The sequence below is a fragment of the Mytilus californianus genome, unplaced genomic scaffold (assembly GCF_021869535.1).
Source record: "Mytilus californianus isolate M0D057914Y unplaced genomic scaffold, xbMytCali1.0.p SCAF_2, whole genome shotgun sequence".
In the NCBI taxonomy this organism is placed as follows: Eukaryota; Metazoa; Mollusca; class Bivalvia; order Mytilida; family Mytilidae; genus Mytilus; species Mytilus californianus.
Genome location: NW_026262668.1, coordinates 21,121,852 through 21,140,504, shown reverse-complemented (window position 1 = coordinate 21,140,504; position 18,653 = coordinate 21,121,852). Strand labels below are relative to the sequence as shown.

At 32.1% G+C, this 18,653-nt stretch overlaps 1 long non-coding RNA gene across 3 annotated transcripts in view; it reads left to right on the top strand.

Moving 5' to 3' along the window:
- LOC127729473 (uncharacterized) overlaps positions 1–2,368 on the top strand; it is a 41,285-nt gene extending 38,917 nt beyond the window's left edge. For all 3 annotated transcript variants that reach the window (XR_007994644.1, XR_007994643.1, XR_007994642.1), the window contains exons 3-4: positions 931–1,074; positions 1,960–2,368. This is a non-coding gene — a long non-coding RNA (uncharacterized LOC127729473). The remainder of the gene's footprint in view (positions 1–930; positions 1,075–1,959) is intronic.
- Positions 2,369–18,653: the final 16,285 nt, after the last annotated feature.

The following is an 18,653-nucleotide window of genomic DNA, read 5'->3' as shown; positions in this document are numbered from 1 at the left end:
ACTAAAACCGAGGGAAACATATCAACTATAAGGTGAAAACAACGGAACAACAGAAACACTGAAATACTACATAGAAACGGACTATTTGATAACAACTGCCATATTCCTGACTATGTGCAGGACATTTTAAGAAAAAATGGTGGGTTGAACCTGGTTTTATGGCTAGCCAAACTTCCCGGTTATATAAAACTAACAGTAACCTTTGTTCAAATCTCGTTAATGCATTTAAAGCGTATGAATCAAGATATAAAACAGCATCGAAGGGAACTGCTTAAACTAAGAAATGGAGCGAGATCTATTGCGTCGAGAAGGTACGCGTCTCTTGTATTGCATGCTATAAAAGCTTTATAAACAGACATATTGTTCGGAAAAAAGAGTTCATGAAATGATAAAACTTCAAATCAAAATCAAGCAAAAGATCTAAGATGAATATTGAAAGATAATCAAATACTACCGAACAATAATGTACAACTTGATTGATTGATTGATTGATTGTTTAGTTGGTGTTTAATTCCACTTTCAGTACAATTGACAAGTACAATCGAGATCACAACCTCAGTGTTGACATGCTAGTGATATAGTTGTTGAAGTTATAGACCACTCGGCCACCGAGGCCCCTCTGTAAATATTAAAAGAAAAGATATAAAAAATAGAACAATACAATACCACTGAGTTTAGTTTACTAGTACGTAATTTGATTTATGTAATTACTATTTTGCAAATAAATCATTTGTATCATTAAGGAAAGGATAATCTATGGTATTCATTGAGACAGAAATCGAACGACTTAAATGACCAACAAAATTCTGCAGTTCAGTCATCAACAGTCTGTAACAACAGAAGGATTTTTAAACATAACGTTGAGGACCAAATCCGCAAAATTTAAATCAAATTGTCTAAATAATTATATCCTCTCTCTCGTTTTAAAAGCGTATGTGAAAGTTTGTCAAGCGATGTCTATAATGGCTTTGGTGTACGGCATAGTTGGTGTGGTATCCATTGGTTTGAGGCTGTTTTATTTCCAAGAGAAAGGAATATGGCAAATTATTGGTATTGTAACTATGTGTGCTCTCGGTAAGTTTTTGTAATATAATCTTATCATAAATTCCAAAAATAAGTGAATACAGTTTATAAAGATGCATAGATAGCTGTAAACGTATTAGGAACATTTTTCAAAATATTTTGTGTTCAATGCTTTTTAATAGCGTATTTGATTTTGTCTTTCGATTAGTTTGATTCGAGAGTCACTGATGGTGTTATATTCACGAAACTTTCGTCTTACGTACCAAAGTATAAGCCTGTCATCTTTGATAAAATTTCTTTTAATAGCAGAACACACATAAAAACCAGACATTACATTACATAACAGCTCAATGTTTAAAGAACTGTAAATTATCAATCAAATATAAATTTATTTTTTAAAAGTTTAAGTTTCACGATGTCCAAGGTATAACCTTCTCACTAGATAATTTTGTGTTTTTCTTGTTTTTATTTCTGATCTTCCAGATTTTCTAGAAGTGAAAACAATTTTGCGATTAAAACATGTTCATCTTTTTTCGACTTTTTGATCGGATTGTTGTCTCTTTGACAAATTCCCCGTTTCCATTCTCTATTTCATCTTGCAAACAAAGCCGTGAAAGAGATAGATATTCACCTTCCTGTCACAAGAGGATTATTCTGTGTGCTATCCTATTAACACACCATAAGATATGACCTAGCTCAAATATTTCGTTAGTTTTTTGTATCGTTTGGTCGTTGTCCCATTGACGCATACCAATGTTTTTATATTCATTTCAACAATTGACCTCCTATACACTAGCATTACACTAAATGCTTGCTCATACATTTAACATGTGATACTGGAAGTCAAATTCGATCGTTTTGTTTCGAGTTTTAATTTGTTATTTTTTTTTTCTTTTCGTTAGTTTCGTATTTATTGAATTACTTTTTTTCTTGCAGTTTTTTACAGTCTTGTACCAATCGGACTATTCATTGTCTATGCTTCTGAAGGGCTTGGAAGATGGTCCAAACTAGGCTACTCATTTATTTTATGTGTCCTAGGTGAATTTATTGCTGTAATTTCTAGCATCGTTATGATAATAGACTTGGTATGTTGCAAGAAGGTACGAGTAAATAATGCAACGAATATACCACGTAGAGAAGTGTAACAAAAAATCACAACTAAAGAGAATAAACAGTTACACCAAGGGAGAAAACTGTTACATAAAGGTTGGAAACAGTTACAAAAAGGGAAGAAACTGTTACATTTTGTCATTCATAACAGCTCCAACATATTACTTTGTCAAACCAGTTTTACTTATACTTATCAATGTAATATTTAGAAAATGAATAATATTTACGTGGCTTATTTATGTATGATATCTCAATGGGAGTAGGCCCCAGTAACATCAACACTTTCCTATTGTTTTATCATTCTTATAGTTACATCAAGAAATGAGGATGGATAAGCCTGGAACATTTAATTAAGTGATTGTCGTTTGTTGATGTATGTCAAATTCGATTTTCGATTATTGTTAACTTTTTGTTCTTAAATTCGACTTTGAGTTTTTTGGTTTGCAGTTTCACATTTGTCATGTTGGGACATGTTTAAGCTTGCTGCGTGGTATCGGTTTTGCTATTTGCCAAAGGCTGTACGGTGACCTGTAGTTTCTAACTTTTACTTCATGTAGTCTCTGGTGTAGAGTTCTCACTTTGGCAATCATACAACATCTTCATATTTTTATAAGGGACCAAACAGAATATATCAAAGCCTTTTTGAAATTAACGATGACTTATATGTTAAGTGTTTAGTGAATATTAAAATGGTAGAAACAAAAGTTTTCAGTGCTCAAGTTTAGATAGGAATTTGAGTAAATGGAGTTTTGATCTCCAAGTTAATACGATATTTCAGCGCAAGCGTTTGAAAACGATTCCAAAACGGATAAAAGAATTCAGAAAATTAGAAGCTCTTAACTTTATAACAACTAAAATTAAAGACATTAACAGGGTAATTACAATCAAATCAAATATTTCTTGAAATGAAGATAAAGAAAGGTGTTATACTTCTTCCCTAGGTTTAGGTATAGGTATGAGCGCTCATAATCATGTCACCCAAGCTGCATTTGTTATGTGCCTGTCCAAAATCTAGAAGCTAGTTATCGAACATCGAAGTTCCTAATCTGCTGATAATAAATCATTACACATTTGAGCATCGGTAAACTACTGTTGCCTATATCTTCATCCACCTTATACTTAATATCCAGTTTTTTTCTATCGAAGTAGGTTTAATACAGCTACAATATGAGTAGTGCAAAACGTCGGAAACTTGTGCAACTTTTACAACTGAATTTGTACACCATTAATGTGCAGGAAAAAGAAAAATTATAGTTTTGTTTCAAGCTATTTAATAAATTAAACAACGAATGCCATATGTTTCCAATCAATGATTAAATTCTTTACAAAAAGAAAACATTAAGTTGAAGCGAATATAATTAACAATATGCAAAATGTCATGAATTATCAACATGTGGCGCGAGCCAAACCATTATTTTTATCCCCTCCTTTTTTTATGCAATCACTGGAATAAAACAAAATCCACATATCATAACGTGCAATAAAGATCGATTCAGAAAACTCTTTGATTGGTATTGAGGCTGTCAAAAAATTAATTCATAGGTGTAAACCTGAAACGACCTTTGTAGTTGTAGCTTTTCTAATGATTTTTTCAGATTATAGATCTTTGGAAATCCGTGAATGATATAATTCAAAATTAGCCTATAATTGACAGTTCTTATATGTTTTTGAAATTTGTTTATCACTAAGGTTCATAGTTTGATCCTTTTTATGCATTTTGTGTTGCTAGATTGCTGTCTCATTTTTTTAAAGCTAACTCGTTTTATTTATATCAAATTTATGCATTTGGTACAACTTATATATGTTAGCGGCAAAAAGTGAAATTAGGCATTAAGCTTAATTCCTAGGCAATAAGCTAACGCCTAGGCATTAAGTTATTGCCTAAAATTTTCAGGTAAAAAGCTTATTTCCTGAAATCTGATGAATATTATTCAACTTGTTGCCCAACATCATTTCAGGCAATACGTTTACTTTAAAAAAAAATTTGGTTATCTTCCAAATACATGAACATTCGGTGAAATATTCTTGATGAATAATATTTTGAAAATTAAATTTCTGAAAGTTAACTTACTCGTATTCCTTTGTAGTATTGCAAAAATAATGGATTTTCAACAAGTAATTGTATCTAATGGAAAAAGGGTGATTCAAGAAATCTGTCCGAAAATTATTCAAAGAAAATGCACTCTTCAATGGTCGAGCCGGTTTGAGCTGGTCAAAAATAGACAACTGAATATATGAAATTTTGCTAGTCTTTCCATCTGTTTAATTGGATTTGTAAATTTTCGTAGATACCCATCTTTTCTTAATCTGAATTATAGCAACAACAAATTTATTGAATCTTTGCAGAGTATAAATTTGAATCAGGAAACACAAAGATCCCATACCCAAGGCAAACGTACAATGATCATTTGGCAAAGATTAAACTTTCAAAATCAGAAAAGAAAGCAGCTATAGACTATTACAATTTAAAATGGTATGACATTTTTTACCATTTGAGGTTTGAAAGACTGGTAACTAAAGTAAAAGAAAATGCCGAGGGAAATTCTAAAGTTTATATTTTTCTAGAAGAACTGTATTTTGGGAAAAACACATAAAGAAATATGTCAAAGTGGCCTATTATTATTATAGACCAAATAATAAAGCAACCTAATAATGGCTTTGCAAATATTTTCCATGATTTCATTGTACTATTTCTTTCATTTTGTGAAAATTGTAACATAATAAATTATGCATAGGTAAGTGAGTAGTAGTAAACCCCGTTTTATCTAAAGAGTTTTACAGAAAAAGACAGGTTGATGTAATCGATTTCAAATCAAATAAGATGAAACTATATTTTCTTAAGGCGTACATATCACCTAGTAAATACTTTGTATATTACTAGAAATCTTACGTCAAAAAGTGCTTCAAAAGTGGCTTCTAATTTAGTTTATGTTTTTACAATATTTGGTTTGCCACATAAACAGCAAAGTGACAAATGTCGTGAATATACCACTTAGGTTATATCTGAATTTATGCTTATGTGGCCAGGACTAGTTATTGTTCATGGGAAGATAATACATCCCAAATCAAAGGATAGTTTTAGTGGTCAAACGGAAATATTCATGACATGTTTACTGCATGGATGAGGAATAACGAATTAACAGTGGTCAATTGGAATCAAATTCGTTCATATACAAAATAATTCAAAATCTGCTCTTCACATGTAGATCACCAGGTACAAATGCTAGAAAAAGTTAAAACTGTGAAAAAGTCTATCCCATAGTTCCGCACCAATTGGTAAAAAATAAATTTCAATACAATTTTCTATCAATATAAAAATAAGGAGATGTGGTATGATTGCCAATGAAACATCTATCCAACAACTTTACATATATTTTAAGAAGTTTATTCTATGAGTTTTAACATCAATATTTTACTTATGATCTTATTTCATGTAATGGACATTCAACCTTCTGTTACTATTATTTTATGTACAAAATGTATTTCAACTTTGAATAAGTTTCTTTTTATTCACTCTCATTTTCATTTCAGGCATAAATTTTAATGCCTGGACATAATTTTTAGGATTTAAGAGTAATGCCTAACATTAGTTAGGCAATATACTTACTGCCAAGGCGTTAGCTTATTGCCTAGGATTTAAGCTTAATGCCAAATTTCACTTATTGCCGCTAACATATATATTCTTGAAATAACAAACTCAATTAAGGTGTTATACTACATTTCCAGGTAAAGTTATAAGGTTGACAGCTCACAATAATGTCAACACCGCCATTCTCGTCATGTGCCTGTCCAAAATCTAGGAGCTTATAATCGAGTATCGATGTTCCTATTCTGCTGATCATTCCATAAAGTTAGACTTGAGCTTCGCTAATAAATTTTTGTCTATACATTTATCCATCCCATACTTGATATCGGTTTCTAAATATCGAACGAGGTTTCATACAGCTACAACATAAAAAGTACGTAACGTCCAAACTTTTTGCACCATTCAAAACTGAATTTGTAAAGCATGTCATTGCAGAAAAAAAGAAACATTTTAGTCTTGTTTCAAATTATTATAATAATGTAATTAGATTTAATTCTAATACTATCAAAATTGTCGTAATGTGTAATTATAACCTTATCAATATACCCCCACCCCCAAATCAAATACTAACAGAACTTTCTGAACATTTCTAAAGTTGTCAGAAATGTTAAAATATTACCATTACAATATGATCCTATACAATTGACGGTTGATATACAAATTGCGTTTCTGGCGTATTATATATAACCTGAATCAGAAGAATATTCATAACATGATCATGTGATACCTTTGTACATGCATATAATATTTATTATGTTCTCTCGGCAAAATAGCTTTGGAAAGCCACTTACTGAGATATAAATAGAGGTAAACCAATTCAATCATTGCAGAAAACAAATGACCTTTAAGAAGACAATAACATTAAATCTTCGAGGTCATCACCAAATGAGAAGCGAACAAATTCATTTACTGTACTTTATGTTCAACAAAGTAAGAGGTGTGGAGAATATGTCAAGAAGACAATCCCTTTTAAATCAAGAAACATATAAACATGTAGATATATGTGTGGATGTCTGTGTATAAAGGGAAGTATCTTTACAGTGTATAACAATCCAAAACATATCGTATATAGAAACATGTAGATGTCTTTACATTGAATTTCGATCCAAATAATATCGAATATAGAAACATGTAAATGTCTTTACATTGTATTTCGATAAAATCATATCGAGTATAGAAACATGTAGATATATGTGTATAGAGGGAAGTATCTTTACACTGTATCACGATCCAAATTACATCGAATACAGAAACATGTAGATGTCTGTGTATAAAGAGAAGTATCTTTACAGTGTATCACGATCTAAATTATATCGAATATAGAGACATGTGGATGTCTGTGTAGATCAAAATAGTATCAAATATAGAGACATGTAGATGAATGTGTTTAAAGGCAAGTATTTGTACAGTGTATAACGATCAGAATTGTATCGACTTTAGAAACATGTATATGTCTGTGCAGATCAAAATTGTATCAAATATTGAGACATGTAGATATCAAATAGTATACAGAAAGACTTATTAAGTTATAGCAAAGAATAAAGGCAACAGAAGTATACCGGTGTTCAAATGTCATAAATCGATTGAAAGAAAACAAATCCGGGTAACAAACCAAAACCGAGAGAAACACATCAACTACAAGAGGAAAACAAAGGAACAACAGGAACTCCGAAGTGCAACAAAAACAAACGCCAACACACATAGAAACGAACTATTTGATAACAACTGCCACATTCCTGACTTGATACAGGATATTTTAAGAAAAAATGGTGGGTTGAACCTGGTTTCATGGCATGCCAAACCTCCCGCTTTATGACAATGTTAAAAAATATCGCTAAAACACTACGTGACAGAAATACAGCACAAACACACGCAAGAACATTCATTACAGAGAAACGAACATACAAATAATATAATAGTCGACACAACATGCAAACCACAGAACAACAACGAACATATTCCGTCAACGAAAAACACCACAGGATATCAAAAACAGTGACGCGCTTACGTAACTCACATGCAATCTCGAACTTTATAGAAATATTTTCACAATAATCATCCAAACAATTTTCATGACAATGATGGTATGGAAAGGCAATTCTATAATTATTTGGACTACAAACGATAAGACATAACAGATTATCCAACCGAAATTATAACAGAAACATCAAAATAAATCCATTAATGTTGGATGTACAAAACACCGCGACACGCCGCACAGCAATGCAAATTCACATTCAGTATAACAGTTATATTCGGGAATATAAGAAGGATGGTATTTAAAGGCAATTTAATAATTATTTGGACAACAAACGATACGAAAAAAAACAAATTATTCAACCGAAACCATAACAAAAACATCAAAAATAAATACATGAATGTTGGATGTACAAAATACCGAGACACATCGTTTAGCAATGTAAATTCACTCTCGGTATAACAGTCATATTCGGAAATAGGTCACGTTCGGTTCTTGGCAGACAGACGACATAGATGTTAAACCACAATCTAAGACATGGTAAAATGTCATTAGTTAGTTTAGACACAGACACATCGTATAGATCACCAATTTGTGATGGTGTCCATAACATTTACGGGGTGTTATTTTTAATCTTTCCTCCTCATAACTCTGTTGGAGCAGTTTCTGCGTAAGGAGCACACTCCTGTATATGGAGTCAGTATGGTGTGAACATGCACGAACATAACGTATCAATTGATATCAAATGAGGGTCGGTTGAAAACAAAGATTTACGACAAAAGAGATGATTTCAACTTCTCAATTGTGAACTTTCCATTTCTATGTAGCAACATTCCAGCAGCATTCCAAACAGAAAACAATAAACTTGCGGAAGTTTATTGTAGATTATTGCGCAAGTTTATTGTTTTCTGTTTGGTAATTAATTAATAATAAGATCTACTTTGTTACATCTTGTGATCCGTTTATTTGGCAATCGCCAATGGCAGTCAGCAGTGTTTAAGAACATCAGTTGTTCGACCTGCTAGTCAAATGCGTTTTGTTAAAATATACTTTTTCACTCATTTGGACTTTTGGAAAATGTTGTTTGTGCTGTATTTAGACCCCTCTACCAAGAAATTTGTTTGCATGCACACGTATAAAAATTGCGGTTTTTATCCAACGCAATCATAGGTTTGAACGTTGTTTTCAATTTAGACTTGTATATATATATATATATATATATATATATATATACCATTGTTTGCGTATTTTATAATCTTTAATATCACGACGTTTTAACGTTGTTCATCCAACCTGACCTTTTTGCCTTGTTTAATCATATTGATATAGCAATTTTGACAGTTTTGCTTCAATAACTCATCATCCTCCTTCCTCTGCTTTGTTGCAACGTGACATGATGGGGTTCTTTAAGTAGTATACACACTACGAATAAGATTGAACTACTGTTTTGTACTCTTTAACGTTCCCTTTTTTAATTTTCATTAAGGAGAATAGAAAATAAAAACAGGTCATTGATGGTATTTTAATCAATAATACCGGTAATACCGACCTTTAAAGGAAAAACAATAGTAAAACATACCTTATACAAAAAAATGTCAAAGTATATTATCTGCTGATAAAATAGTCCTCTCATTGGCAATAATACTACGTTTTCTTATTTTTCTAGTGTTAATGTTTACTTTAACTTTTAATGATGTCTTGTTCTGCATGGTTTAAAGTTGAAACTTAGTCAGTGCTTCTAAATGAAATATCTTCTTATTGTTAATTGTTCCCTGTCGCCGTTTGGTTTCTAATTTTTTTTTATTATTTATACTTTTGATTATTGAACATGTTCAAAGTAAAAATCAGGTATCATATATTCAAGTTTTTACTTGTAATCAATAATTTTATGTGCAAAGCAAATATCTAATCAATCGCTATGAAATCAGCTGCTTTGAATAATTATATGAAAAAATAATGCTTTAGAAAAACAAAGGATATGGGTATCCATCCATGACACAAAATGAGCACATGTACAGCAATAAAAAATAAAAGTATATGGAGTAAATGTACATGGGACAAAATCATACACAATACATAGAAAACAAAGAAAGTTATCAATGAACAGGGCTTTTATTCCTGTTCTTCATCTCACATCACAATGAGGCCTTCAACACGGAGCAAAACAACTCTTATCTCACTGCAAGTTAAAGACGGCCCCTAGCACTGGCTTGAGCGGAATTTTTGCCAAAAATATTTCAATAGACGTTTTCTGCTCTTTGGTCGGTTTGTTGTCTCTTTGACACATTCCTCATTTTCATTCTCAGTTTTATTTGTAAGATGTAACACCAAAAAATCGGGCCCGGTTGTATACTCTTTTAACAGTAAAATCATACGTTATCAATAAAGGCAACAGTAGTATACCGCTGTTCAATAGTCATAAATCGATTTAACTGAAACAAATCCGGGTCACAAACCAAAATCGACGGAATACACACAATTTCAACAAAATTAATTACATATAAATGGTATGAATGTCTACATCTTCATTTTATTGACAGAAGGAAACTTTCATTATTTTGTAATTTAAAAGACAGTAGACATATTTAGTCAAAATTAGTATCGTCTTAACATTTCAAAAGTTTAGCCATCATTTGTCATTCTCGAAATCCACCAAATTCCCGCCAAGGTGTGAATAGAATCTACCAAAGATCTTTCGTAAACATCAAACTCATTTCACGGATTACCGATGCTAATAAAAATACATTTATAGAAAAGCATTTACGATTTAAGAGAGGCATGAAAATAAAAAAAAACACGTAAAGAAAAGAAAATAAATTGACGATTTACGTCTCGCAAATTTTAAAACAAAGCTTAAATGGGTCTATTAATACCCATGCTACATCAATCTTTAAAGACCCAAATGTTGCTAAACACTTGTCCGACCTCCAAGACAAATATATATGTTGTTGTTCCCGCAGATAAAGCCCCAAACAACATCGTTTCTGTGTGTACATCACATTACATAAACTGCTTGATAGATGAATTAACTTCGAAACTCAATATATACCCCCAAGACACTTATTAAAGAGGACATCCTGGATAATCATAGGTCTGTTCTATGTTCCTTTGGAATTTCAACCAAAGATGAAGAATTGCATCTTCCATCACTGTATTGGATACCTAAACTACATTAGTGTCCTAACAAACAACGGTATATTGCTGGATTTTCCAAGTGCTCCACGAAACCTCTTTCTAAATTATTAACATCAATTTTATCAGCAATCAAACCCGAGCTTTAAAATTGTTGTGAAACTACCTATTCTAGAGGTGGCATGAATCAGATGTGGAAATTAAAAAATTCCAAAGATGTTTTTGAGAGCATACAATCTAAGACTCTTTCATCTTGCAATAGTATGAAAAACTTTGACTTTTCTACACCTAACGCAAATATTTTCCATTCCCAAACTAATAGACAAATTGAAAGAGTTGGTCCTGCTTTGTTTAATTAAAAAAATGGCCAACGTAGATACAAGTATCTTGTCGTAGGGAGGAATTAATCCTACTTTGTAAAAAATCACTCTGAATCTAACAAAAAATTCTCTGAAACTGAATATACATTATCAAGATGCTTGATTTCTTGATTGACAACATATTTGTTACGTTTGGAGGACGTGTTTTTCAACAACCAATCGGCATTCACATGGGAACCAACTGTGCTTCTCCTCTTGCCGACTTGTTCCTTTTTTCAGATGAGACTGACTTCACACAGGAACTTCTTAGGAAGAAAGAAAAGAAGTTAGCAGTATCCTTTAACTTTACTTTCCGCTACATAGATGATGTTCTCTCACTAAATAATTCAAAATTTGGTGACTATGTTGAACGCATCTATCCTGTCCAAATTGAAATAAAGGATACAACAGATACAGGTAAGTCTGCCTCATATCTTGACCTACATCTAGAAATTGACAATGAGGGTCGGTTGAAAACAAAACCTGATGACAAAAGAGATGAGTTAAGCTTCCCAATTGTGAACTTTCCATTTTTATGTAGCAACATTCCAGCACCACCTCCATTTGGAGTATATATCTCCCAGTTGATACGATACTCCAGGGCTTGTGTTTTCTATCATGATTTCCTTGATAGAGGATTGCTGCTCACAAGGAAGCTATTAAACCAAGAGTTCCTAGTGGTGAATTTGAAATCATCCCTTCGTAAATTTTACGGACATCATCACGAGTTGGTTGACCGTTACGTAATATCCGTTTCACAGATGATAGCGGATATGTTCCTAATGTCGTAACTACAATCCCGTCTCCTTTTCCCGAAAGTGACCTACCGAGTTAGACTTATTACCGGGTTTGTACTAACATGAGCAACACGACGGGTGCCACATGTGGAGCAGAATCTGCTTACCCTTCCGGAGCACCTGAGATCACCCCAAGTTTTTGGCGGGGTTCGTGTTGCTCAGTCTTTAGTTTTCGATTGTGTACTATTGTTTGTCTGTTGGTCTTTTTCTTTTTAGTCATGGTGTTGTCAGTTTATTTTCGACTTATGAATTTGAATGTCCCTTTGGTATCTTTCGCATCTCTTTTAAAGTGTTGCAGTAAAACAATAATACATAAATCATGGTTCATGCATTAAGCTGTCAAAAGGTGGACATTCATGTCACAAGGGAAACATCCACCCAGTACCCGATTCTTAGTTCGTGCCTCACTTCAGTTTTTTTTGTAAAGGAGATGGTATGATAAGGCCATTTTTCGGTCCTGTGTATTCGGAAATCAAAAAGTACTACGAATCTACGGAATAATATTTTTCAGATGTTCATAAGATGTCTGTGAGATATAAGTATTTATCCCATTTAACCTCACGATTTAGTGCAAAGTTGAAATCTTGTCATTAATATATAGATTTGAGCAAAGCGTCATCATGATAATATATTTTTGAACAAGATGTTTTTGACAATCATGTTAATGTATGTATATATGTTTATTATGTTAATACATGTTGGTTACAAACTGTAAAGTTTATACGACAATAAAATATTTGATTTGATTTGATTTGTTAATGTGAGGAAAGTTTCTTGTTGGGTAAGGCACGGCTCAAATTTATTTTGTCCAAACCAATTTGTAAAAAAGTCATGGATTACCAAGAAAGTACATTTTGACATTTTAATGACGTCATTGTGACATCACAAGTTTCATTTCTGCGTTTAACTTCTGGATAATTTCAACCTCCTTTTTTTCAGATTCACAGTTTATTCCATTGTTCTGAATAAATAGTACCTAAGATCACCCCCGGGTTTTGGTTGGGTTCGTTTTGTTCAGTCAATAGTTTTCCATCTAGTGTTTTGTACTCTATTCTTTGTCTTTTCGTCATTGTTTTTTTTTTGTCAAGCCGTTGTCAGGTTGTCATTTACTTGTTAGTTTAAATATCACTTTTTTACCCCCCCCCCTTGTGTCGCCATCTCGAGCAGCATTGATTTGAGAAAGAAGGCTTTGGCTGTTATTTTTAGTCCTTTTTTGTTATTATTCTTTCAAAGCTTTCCGATTATTTAGTATCACATTCGTATATATGCCAACAATTTATTGTATGACGAATTTCAAAACGAACAGAACATAAGATCATTCAGAGATAAAAGATAAATGAGAAATATAATTAAAAAGACCAATTTCGACATGCTTTTAACTTCAATTTGAATTTAAATTAACGCAAAACAAAATTAAAGGAGTAATTATATGTTTACAAGTTTTTTACATTTGTCAGGGTACTTGTCAAAAGTGTTTACTAGTTTAATATGAAGCGTCATTCCTTTTGTGAACAGTTTTTCAGTAAAGAAAATATCAAGAACATGCCATCAATTAATTTTAATGTATGTTGATATTTACTTAACATGTGAAGATTCCAATTATTATGGATAATGATAAAATTGTAGCAAACACAATAATCTTCCAGTTAAAACAAATAGTAATAATAATAAATAAAGGCAACAGTAGTATGCCGGTGTTCAAAAGTCATATATCGATTGGGAGAAAACAAATCCGGGTTACAAACTAAAACCGAGGGAAACACATCAACTATAAGAGGAAAACAAAGGAACAACAGGAACACTACAGTTTTAATTACGTTGAAAATCAATATTGCAGAGTGTCGGAATTATAATTCAATACTTACTGTAACTCTTCATGCTTTCATTATGAATGAAAATGACATTTTGTTTATTCCGTGCGTCTGAAGCGCTTTTTCCTCTGGAACGTTCATCCTTAACAATTGAAAGTCGAGAAGGATAAATACGGAGAAAAGTTTGGAGATTAAAGACCAAAATCTTACCAAAAAGGCGTTTCATGCATAAATCTGTCGAAAATGGCAGAGCAAAAATATAGATATTTATACAGTTTGAGTTGTCTCTCGTATTATATAAATGGATACTCACTGTACATTCTTTTTATTCTTTTAATCATGGACTAGAACAAAAATTGCTTAATCATAAACGATAAGAGCTATATCTGAATCCTTGACGGTTAAAAAAAAATATAGAAATTTCTCTGAAATAGTCAATGAAGGTAAATAAAAAGAGTAATGCAAAAAATCGGATAGATCAGATAGAGTTACCTCCCATAATATATCGGAATGTAAAGTAAGATATTATTTCAAATTTGGATAATCATTTATATGACAAACATTCTAAACAAAGTGTGACATCTCATGAATACAAGCACATAAGCTACTTTTTTTATTCGAGCATCACTAATGAGTATTTGTAGACGAAACGCGCGTCAGGCGTACAAAATTATAAGCCTGGTGTCTTTGATGAGTGTTGCTACCATGTTTTTCTTGGTTTTTTTTTTGTCATTTCGGTAACTTTAGAATTAAGGTAGAATAGAAGATGCGTAGGGCATGTAGGCATACAATAAATAAAAATGCAGTATTCGAATCACTTGATTAATTGAAATACGTGCAAGAACTGAAAGATGTATTCCTAGATGATTAAATGACAGTGGACTTCTTTCTGACTGACGTTAATAAAATGGCAAAATATTCATAACGTGGTTAACAAATATTAACATTGCACTTTCGATATGGTAAGGGTATTCTTCTATGTATGCATCTCCCCCATAGAAATCAGCACTTAGTCAAAATGTCACAGACGGGAAAAGGACACAATCGGTAAAGTAACAGATCAGATGACTATACTGGTATATATAGAAATCTACACTTAGGTAAATAAAGGCAACAGTAGTATACCGATAGTACTAAATCGATTCAGCGAAAACAAATCCGGGTCACAAACCAAAACCGAGGGAAAGACAACAACTATAAGAGGGAAACAACGGAACAACAGAAACACTGAAATGCAACAAAAACAAACGTCAACATACATAGAAACGGACTAGTTGATAACAACTGCCATATTCCTGACTAGGTACAGGACGTTTTAAGAACAAATGTAACAGTTGGAAATAGGACACAATCGGGAAAATTACAGATCAGGCGACTATACTTGTATACAAATGTTATTCCGGAAGAGATATTTGAACTCTTTTCATGTATCATTTAAACATTACATCACGGCTGTTGGAGCCTTGATAAAATATATTCATACCTTAAATTGATGAAACACAATGGATTGTTTACGGTTACAATAACAGATATATGTTTATTCTTGTCAATATTTGTTTTTATTCTTGATAAATAAAACCGTTTAGTATTATCATGGACTGAGTATGCTTTTCTGACCATAACAAAATGAACATGCATTACATTTTAGGTTATATTACCTTTCCTTACCCAGTTTGGTGTAAAAATATCTTTGTTAACCATATTTGCCAAATACAGCTAAGGTAATCTATTCCTGGGATACAAGCAGTGCCAAATACTCAAAATAAAATTTCTTATAAGATGATTCAATTCCTTTCGGGTAAGAAAATGTAAGATCCTCAGTGTTTTACAAATAAAAAAGAGAAAACCATAGTTACCAATGATTGTCCTTCATTATTCAACATTCTAGTGTTTGATTATTTCAGCGATATAACGCCACGTCTTATTTATTCTGTACATTTTTTTGTTAATTCGCAGTTACTTGTTGTATCTGCAGGTTCTACGGTAATGGCGAATATTTAAAAAGGACCCATGATATTCCTGGTATTCATGTTTGCTATTGGAACATTCGTCTATGTCAATGTGTGGCTGTTAGCTTTTTCGTGGAGAGGAGAGAAATTTAAAAAAAAAATAGAGAACAACATATCGAGAACATATTTGAAACAATGTAAAATTGTTGGTTGTTGTATACATATTTGCTAATTCTTTATTTGTTTCATTTTAGTATTTTTCTATTTGGTATTGAATAACCTACTTTATCGGTGTTCCCACTGTCTATATCACTCTGCTCAGCTCTTAATAAAACTGATAATCACGGGTTTGATACGTCAAATACGTTTGCCCAGCCTTAATAACTTTGACCCGGACATATCACCGACGTCATAATGAATGAGCCAACGTTGATTTGCTGGTGAAACAAAGAAAAACACTTGTTTCTATCATGCAAAATACACAAATACAATCCGATAAATCGATTATCTCATTTTCATCATGTTTATATTGTAAAATTGCAGCTGCTCGACATAATGTGAATTCTTTTTGAACTCGTTCGCTGCGCTCACTCGACAAAAAGCTTCATATTGTGACTCGCAGCTGATATTTTACAATATCAATATGCGGACAATCTGATAATCGGTACTTACCAAGCTTTAGTTGTCATGCTTTAACAATAGCAACTTTATTAAGATTATATCTACATTTTAATAGGTTATATAGAAACAAAAAATGTTTGTATTGAAATATTGGATAGTTATATAAAAATAGAGAAAAGTTATAAAAGAAAATGGCGATCAGTTATATAGAAATAGTGAATAATTGTTTAAAAATAGTGAACAGTTATATAGGAATAGTGAATAATTGTTTAAAAAATAGTGAACAGTTATATAGAAATAGTAAATAATTGTTTAAAATATAGGGAATAGAGTTATAGAAACGAAGAACAGTTATATAGAAATAGTGAATATTTGTTTAACAAAATAGTGAACAGCTATATAGGAATAATGAATAATTGTTCAAAAAATAGTGAACAGTTATAAAGAAATATAACCTTCAACACTAAATATTTTGGATGAAAATGTTCAATTTTAAACATGAAGCAGACGAAAGACCTTAAACATGTGATCCTTCGAAACCTTATAAATAATATTTTGCCGAAACATATTTTTCATGTCACTAACATTTATAGTTATAAAAAAGAAGCAAAAGATACCAGAGGGACATTTAAACTTATAAGTCGAAAACTTACAAGGCCATGGAATAAAACAAAAAAGACGAAAACAGTACACAAACAACAACACAGAAAACTAACAATTGCTACACTGTTGTGCATGTTTTATTGAAGTCCTTTTCGTGATCGACAGTTAGATAAATCCACGTCCTTTAATCTCAAGTGAATATTTGTCTCATTGACATACTGCCTCCTTTTCTTTTTTTATACATATACGTTAAGTTGCTGTATCATGAGTACACTACAAAAGTTTAACATGCTAAATAAAGACAACAGTAGTATACCGCTGTTCAATAGTCATAAATCGATTCAAATGAAACAAATCCGGGTCACAAACCAAAACCGAGGGAAACACATCAACTACAAGAGGAAAACAACAGAACAACATAAACACTGAACTGCTACAAAAACAAACGACAACATACATATAAACGGATTATTTGATAACAACTGCCATATTCCTGACTTGGTACAGGACATTTTAAGAAAAAATGATGGGTTGAACCTGGTTTTAAGGCTAGCAAAACCTCCCGCTTTGAATATTTTCAAGAAGCTCAGACTCGTGCTTGGAGCAATTTCCCCAAACAACATTACCATACTCTGATACAGGTCTAATAAAAGCATAATAAATACGTATGAGTGAATTCCTGTCTAATAAATGTTTAACCTGTCGAAGCACAGATAAACGAGAACATGCTTTTTTATGAAGCGCATGACTGAAATGTTATCCCAAGATGACAGTGAATATTTATTTTCTCAACCTCTTCACCATTTATCCCCAAAAATACAGGTGGATGCTCCCTTTCCCTCCTAGTAAATACAATATTTTTTGTTTTCTTTGAATTAAATTGAACAGCCCATGATTTTGCCCAATTTGAGAAAACATCTAAGTCATCAGTCAAAGAAGCAGCTGCTACAGAATGATCATCATCTACTATAACAAATAAAGAGATGTCATCTGCAAAAAGTCTAATATCATTAACAATGATCTTTACTATATCATTTATATAAATAAGAAATAGAAAGGGTCCCAAAACTGATCCCTGAGGGACACCTGCATGTATACTTCTAAGAGTTGATGAAAAGCCTTCTGAAACTACCTTTTGTTGGCGATCTGTAAGATAACTTTCCATCCAAGATAAAAGCTGATCATTTAAGCCAGATTGTTTCAGTTTGAATAAAAGTCCTTTATCAAAAGATCTAGATACATCACAAAATACAAACCTTACATCCCTCCCACTATCCATATTACTGATAATTTTATGATATATTTCAATTAACTGGTTAACAGTAGAGTAGAGTGTCCTGGTTGGTTCCCAGATTGAAACTTTGACAAAAGGTTATTACTCCTAATATAGATATACAAGTGTTTGAAAAGAACCTTTTCCATAATCTTACACACAATACTAGTAACAGAAATTGGACGATAGTTAAGAGCTGAATGTGGACTACCTTTTCCTTTGAAAATAGGATGAACATGTGCAATTTTCCATAACAATGGAACCTGTTTAACTGAAAGAGATATATTAAATAATTTAGTTAATGGTTTAGAAATAAAGCTAGCAACCGCTTTTAAAATTCTAGGACTGATACCTCAGGTCCAGCTGGTTTATCTACATTCAAAATTTTTAACTGGTCTAAAATTTCTTTCT